Genomic DNA, 7653 nt, shown 5'->3' on the forward strand with positions numbered 1-7653 from the left:
TCACGTAGCTTCTGTTCCTTCTTGACTCTTTGTTATGCTTGTAATCGGGACAAGTTCTATCTTACATTTTCAACGTTTGTAGTTAAATGTAAACTGTTTTCCCTGTTTATTCACAAGACTTTTACAGAATAAACTCGTTGGAATGCTGTCTCATGTCTGCTGAGTGTTACTGATGAAAATTAAGCTTACTTTTTACTCTGGTAAAATTAATATAGAAAAAAAGAACAAAGAAATTTTACAGGATGAAGTAAATACCTATGGAAGTCCATAGCAACGGTCACCAAAATATTTTCCTGAGAAAAGTGATCTGCTAAGAAAATGACACATTTAAGCTTTAACTACAAAGCTTCTGGAAAGTTTATAATGTCTTCTGGGTTTATCAGACACTAAAGGAGGACAAATGTAGACACTGGGACTACAATATTAAATGTTCTTGGGAGATATGTAGGAATGCATTTATATAGCTTGGCTAAAGCCTTTTAAAAAGCTTGGCTATTGTTAATTTTCAAATTGTAGTACACCGGTTTACTGTAAAACTACTTATCTGAGTAACTAATCCTCACTCACTACTTACTGCAGTGTATGAAGCTTTTAGTTTCTTGTTCACATTTTCTTTCCACCATAAAACACATTCCACCATTCCACCTTAACAGTTTCCCTGCATTAAAACACATTTTCTCTACATTAAAACACAGTTTGCTCTTTAGACTGTAGTAGGTGATAACGTGTTTTAGAAGTTTTACACATTTCTGCTTAGTGTGAGCAGAAATCAGAAACAGTCCATAAAAAACAGAACGTGGATTCCTATTTTAATCTTCTGTTCCACCTTAAAAGCTCCAATAATATGGTGTCAGATCGATGTCAAAAATCGGGGGCACAAAAAGACCAGGTGAAAAAAATTACCCAGTGGTTTAACATTTTGTGTGTGTAAATGAACTTCTCATGAGCACAAATGTAAAACTAGCAAGCAACAAAAAATAAATGGTGTGCGCGCTGAAGAAAATGTTGCTCTCGCGCTTCATTTTTCTCCTCTCGGGCGCTTTTTTTCCTCGCGTGCTGTGTGAATTACCTGCTGCAGCACTTTGTGCTCGACTGAGTTTTTTGCGCTGGAATTTTAAAAGGGGTGGTTTTGACGGTTTGGGGGCGGGGCCAGGGTCACCTCCCTCAGCGAACGCTATTAGCTAATATCTCCAGGGTTCGTGATGAATCCGTGTATCATTCGTTCATTTGATATTCAATTGAGAATCAAAATCGGAAAATTAAAAAACCAATTCGTTTTTTCGTTTTTTCGTTTTTGAATATAATACCAAAAAACGAATAACGGCTTGTATTTTGTATTTTTATTTGGTTATCCAAACAAAAATTGGAAATTTAAAAAACGGACCAGGAGCCGAATTTGATTTTGATTTTGAACTTGACCCATTTGTGTGCCCCGGAAGTTACTGATTTGTTTATTCTTGGTGGGTTTCTGTTGCGCGGGAGTTCACTGCAGTGTTATCTACACAGTCTGTATTGCTGTAGGCTTTGGATGGAGTTGAGGATGGAGAGTTTTATCTTGTTCAGAGGAACTAAACGCGTTGCAGTGAAAGAAGACGATATGACAACAGAAAAAATCGGCAGGATCTTTCAGGTGTTTGTCTAACGTTCCGTAGCTAAATGTCATATTTAGTTAATGTTATTCTGTGAATTGCCGCCTACTAAATATGACATTTAGCTACGGAACGTTAGACAAACACCTGAAAGATCCTGCCGATTTTTTCTGTTGTCATATCGTCTTCTTTCACTGCAACGCGTTTAGTTCCTCTGAACAAGATAAAACTCTCCATCCTCAACTCCATCCAAAGCCTACAGCAATACAGACTGTGTAGATAACACTGCAGTGAACTCCCGCGCAACAGAAACCCACCAAGAATAAACAAATCAGTAACTTCCGGGGCACACAAATGGGTCAAGTTCAAAATCAAAATCAAATTCGGCTCCTGGTCCGTTTTTTAAATTTCCAATTTTTGTTTGGATAACCAAATAAAAATACAAAATACAAGCCGTTATTCGTTTTTTGGTATTATATTCAAAAACGAAAAAACGAAAAAACGAATTGGTTTTTTAATTTTCCGATTTTGATTCTCAATTGAATATCAAATGAACGAATGATACACGGATTGTGATGTACCACCTACCTCCATGAGCTGGAGGAGGGTGGGGACAGAAGGAGAGCGGGAGAGTTAGCTAGCTGACTATGCTAACATCCAAACAACCTGGGGTACGTTTCCCAAAAGCGTAGTTGCTAACTACGTTAGCAACTTACATAGTCTGGACGATGCAGCTGCGACGCAGGTGTTTCCCAAAAGCGTGGTTGAAACTATGGAGGTAACCACGTTAGTAACTTGCATAGTGCGAACCTTAGTTAAGCTACTCAGGTGTTTCCCAGAACCGTAGTTCCAGCGAATATTCGCAACTACCGTCGTTCAGCTGCGTCGTTCCAACTACAGCTCTAGACCTGTCGTTAGGAGCTTAGTTCCTGGTTATTAGTGCAGACGATGGACGGTAGGACTCAGAAAGCTGATAAATCACATTAATATTGCTGCACGAGGATTTAAGATGTCAAGTGTACCTATTTTTTAAAAATGTTTGTGTTAATTACATTAATTGAGCCACTTCACTTTTACCCATGTGCGCCCAGGTAAGATAATAAAATTCAGTCTGTCTTTAACATTTAGCTTTATTTGGCAAACATGAATTCAGTGTAGTGAAAAGAGTGCACTGAAGTGCTCTTTAGCTAAAATGTATTTTACAGTCTTGGAAAGATGTATGTCAATTATTCAAGCAGGCATCTCTTGAGTAAAGATAACTTGTGCTGTGCACATTTATGAAATAGTTAATAATTATTTTTTTAAACCCACTGTGCTATATGCACTCTGTGAATAAGGCTATTAAACTGTCACTGGGGTAATACTCTAAAATGGCTTTAACGTAAACACCTGTACCCTAAGGACCTTTGAGGGTATATTTGCATTGTTTGTACCCAGTGAAACAAATATATCCATACAGTAGGCAAGAAGGTGTCTTTTAATAATGTATTCATAACAAGAAAAAACTAAGTAAAAAGTGTCTTAAAATAAATAGAGACATGTAATAAACAGGTGTTTTGAATTACCTAATTATCCTCTGGAGGTAACAGGGCCAGACAGAGTGTGAATAAAGAAAATGTATCATTTAGCCAATACAACGTGTGTTTCTAGGCCTGTACAAATGTTATCAATTAGTATTTGTTAAATAATATATTACAGGAAATACGTAGAAATATGTAGGCTACATTAATATTTATGTAAAAAATAATAACATTAATTGCCATTATGAAAAATAAAACATTAAGAGAATAAAACCACGACTGGGATTCGAACTAGGTTTCCATCCGGTCTTCTGTCGAGTTTTGCTACCCTGTCAAACCGTACTACCCTAGTGCATATTTAATTTTTAAATATAAAATTGCTAGAAAAAGCCCCATATTTAAACATGCTTTCGGTAGAATATTTGGAAAGCCTGAATCAACATATCAGGAGACAGTTTAGGGTTATTAGAGGTGATTATAAACCTTATGTTTTTTATTATTGCTAACTTATCATTACTTTCATTATCATCAGCTGTCATTTACGCATTTGTAATACTAAATAATAATAAAAAAAAATAATGGCAAAGGGGTTTCTGGTTGTTTAATGCACCCAAAAAGAACAGAATTACCATAAAAAAAAAACAATAAATAAATAAAAAATGTTTCCACGCATGGGCGCTGGTGTTGAGAAGCACATCTCGATCGGTTGCACAATTCGACAGAACACCGCGCGCTGCACCGTCGTAGGCGCTCTGCTGAACCACTGAGTAACACACATTTCTCAGGTCTCATTTGAATAAGACTCATTCAGAATGGTGATTATTTTATTTAAAAAAAATATTGCAATAGCAAATATGTGTATGTGTTTTTTAACACTGTCTGTTACAAATAATAATTAATATATAGCAATTATTGTGTACATTTTACTTGCAGTTCATTGTTATTTTATCAATAGTATTGTTGTCCGTTATGTTCTGGTGATAATTACAATATAAATAGCCTAAATGATACATTATTATTTTTTCCATAATATTTTAAAGATTGTGAGTTTTGCACGTTTTCTGCTGGGAAAGTCTGGCCGAACACATCTGGAAACACCTTAGTTAAGACCACGGTGGTTCAAACCAACATAGTTCAGACTTCTGTGGTACCAACAAAGTACGATGGTTTCGGGAAACGGTCGTACTTCAGATGTTAGTTAGTTTAACGATACATCGTACCACGTTAGTTCAATGCTAGGCTCCGTCGTTGTACGGGAAACGCACCCCTGCTCGGAGCGACCAAGAAAGACAGATATATGGTATGGCATATTAATAAGTGTATAAATTAATTAATTATATATATATGTACATATATTACATATATATATACATATTTCCCGGGACATGTCAGTATTTCATGTCCTGGGGGGGGGTTGAGTTTTGAGTTTCTTTGATTTTGCCAAATTGAAAACCTCTGGAATATAATCAAGAGTGAGATGGATGATCACAAGCCATCAAACCACCAAACTGAACTGCTTGGCTTTTTTGCACCAGGAGTAAATCAGCATGTAAGACTGGTGGAGGAGGTTGTTATATTACCAGATTAAATTCGTTATATTAACCGATTAAAGACGTGCTGATTTCGACGAGTTCAGCACCGCCGCCATGAAAAACACTTTATCTTGGGAGCGCGTCTTCTTGATAAAGGTACCTCCTCTTATATCTGCTACATTACGTTACATAATAATAATAATAATAATAATAATAATAACAACAACATTATTTATATAACACCATTCATAAATAAAAATGCAGTACAATGCTTCAAACTAAACTTAAATAAAAAAAATAAAAAAATAAGTAAAATAAAGCAAACAAAACCAACTAAAAAGTAAATATTTTTATTTTTAAAAGTAATAACATAATATTAAATAGATTAACTATATACATCAAGTATTAAAATATAATATAGATTAAAATAAACATAATATAAATAAGAACAAAATCAAACAACAAAAATACTATATTAAAAAAGTACCTGACACTTGTGTTATTTTTGCAATTTAAATATTTTTTATTTTACAAGCCTTTTACCTATATGATGGCGTTTCTGGGTCATTCTTTAAAAAAATGTGGCTGTCCGCCACATACACGGTTTTCTACGAGGCTGAAGTTGGTTTGATATTCGCAGCTCCAGATTCATTTGGCTCGATATTCGCAGCCTCGTATTCCCCGGCTGAAGTTGGTTTGATATTCGCAGCTGCCGCTTCACTGAACCACCGTGAACTAAAGGGAGCGTTCACAAACACCCGCTGTTTATATTAAACACCTCACAGACCAACACTGAAGAAGATAGAATGAAGAAAAGCAGTACAGCTGTTAATGAACAATGTAAATATACAATATCTTATTAAATGTAATTTTATATATTGTAAAATATTTATTTTAATTACTGAATTTATAATTATATATTACAATAAATAATTAAATATATATTTAATAAAATTATATTTTAAAAGCCATTGCGCTCAAAAAATATGAGGCAGATGTTCAAGTGTGATTTTGAAGAACTTTTTCATCTTGGGCCAGAACAAATACACATGATCTGAAGAGAACTAGTCTTCTTCTTTAAGGAAAACCTGGAATTAGCCTGGCCCAAGCTGATTTTATACTTTAAAATTACCTGGCAACATGGCATACCGATCCATAATGCACAAAAAAATTGAATATAAAGCTGATGTTCTAGTGTGATTTTGAAGGACTTTTTAATCTTGGGCCAGACCAAATACACATGATCTGAAGAGAACTAGTCTTCTACTTTAAGAAGAACCTGGAATTAGCCTGGCCCGAGCTGATTTTATACTTTAAAATTAACTGGCAACATGGAATACCGATCCATAAAGCACAATTTTTTTTATGTAAAGCTGTTGTTCCAGTGTGATTTTGAAGGACTTTTTCATCTTGGGCCAGAACAAATACACATGATCTGAAGAGTACTAGTCTTCTACTTTAAGAAAAACCTGGAATTAGCCTGGCCCGAGCTGACTTTATACTTTAAAATTAACTGGCAACATAGCATACCGATCCATAATGCACAATTTTTTTATGTAAAGCTGATGTTCTAGTGTGATTTTGAAGGACTTTTTCATATTGGGCCAGACCAAATACACATGATCTGAAGAGTACTAGTCTTCTTCTTTAAGGAAAACCTGGAATTAGCCTGGCCCAAGCTGATTTTATACTTTAAAACGAACTGGCAACATGGCATACCGATCCATAATGCACAAAAAAATTGAATATAAAGCTGATGTTCCAGTGTGATTTTGAAGGACTTTTTCATATTGGGCCAGACCAAATACACATGATCTAAAGAGTACTAGTCTTCTACTTTAAGAAAAACCTGGTATTAGCCTGGCCCGAGCTGACTTTATACTTTAAAATTAACTGGCAACATAGCATACCGATCCATAATGCACAATTTTTTTATGTAAAGCTGATGTTCCATTGTGATTTTGAAGGACTTTTTCATATTGGGCCAGAACAAATACACATGATCTGAAGAGTACTAGTCTTCTACTTTAAGAAAAACCTGGAATTAGCCTGGCCCAAGCTGATTTTTATACTTTAAAATACACATAAATACCATCCTGAAATAGATAATAATTCACATTTACAGAACACATTTTTTCTCAAAAACATATTACATGAACATTGTTTAAAAAGAATAATACATATTTAACAAATTACGTCATAGGAATATGCTTTATGAGATGTTTCATGAGGATACGCAGTTTTGACTTTACATATTATTTTTACAATATGGCAATCAAAAGTTATTTTTAGCAGCCATTATAAACTGTGGTGCTTAGATTTTCATAATAAAAGCACATTAGTATTAGGTTTATTCAATGAATATTTAAAGTGAAGTGCAATTATATATATTTTTTTCTATTACCATAAAATGTTTGGGAATTGTGAGGTTTTATATTTATTTTCGTTGTTTTTTATTCAATATAAACTATAAATATTTTGGACATTTGATGGGTGAACTGTAATTTCATGTATAAGAATAAATAAGAAAAGTAAATTAGGGGTGATAATGTTTTCTTAGGCTGTTCATGTTCCCTTAATTGTAAACGTACGTTAAAGCTGTGAATATTGATTTAAAATTGACCTACATTACAATGTAGGACAGGGGTGTCAATCTTATGCACACAAAGTGTGCCTCAGGTTTTTATTTCAGTAAAGGGCTGGATGACATTCTGGGAATTTTATTTGTTTCATGTACTAATGTGGACAATATATAGACCTTTAGCTGAAAGGAACTAAACACATAATGTTCAAAGCTACTTCCAGCTACCCACATGTTTTACCCACACAGAAATCAATATACAGTTGCCATTCCATTTTGGTACTATTATAATTTACATTTTTATGAATTATTAAATGTTTTAAATGGTTCATTATTTTGAAATGTGTTGTAGTTTATATTTATTTTGTATATATACATTACAATATAAATGTACATTTAATTGATACAAGTTTTAATGTAATTAGGAATCA

This window comes from Astyanax mexicanus, chromosome 9 (genome assembly GCF_023375975.1).
Source record: "Astyanax mexicanus isolate ESR-SI-001 chromosome 9, AstMex3_surface, whole genome shotgun sequence".
Classification (NCBI taxonomy): domain Eukaryota; kingdom Metazoa; phylum Chordata; class Actinopteri; order Characiformes; family Acestrorhamphidae; genus Astyanax; species Astyanax mexicanus.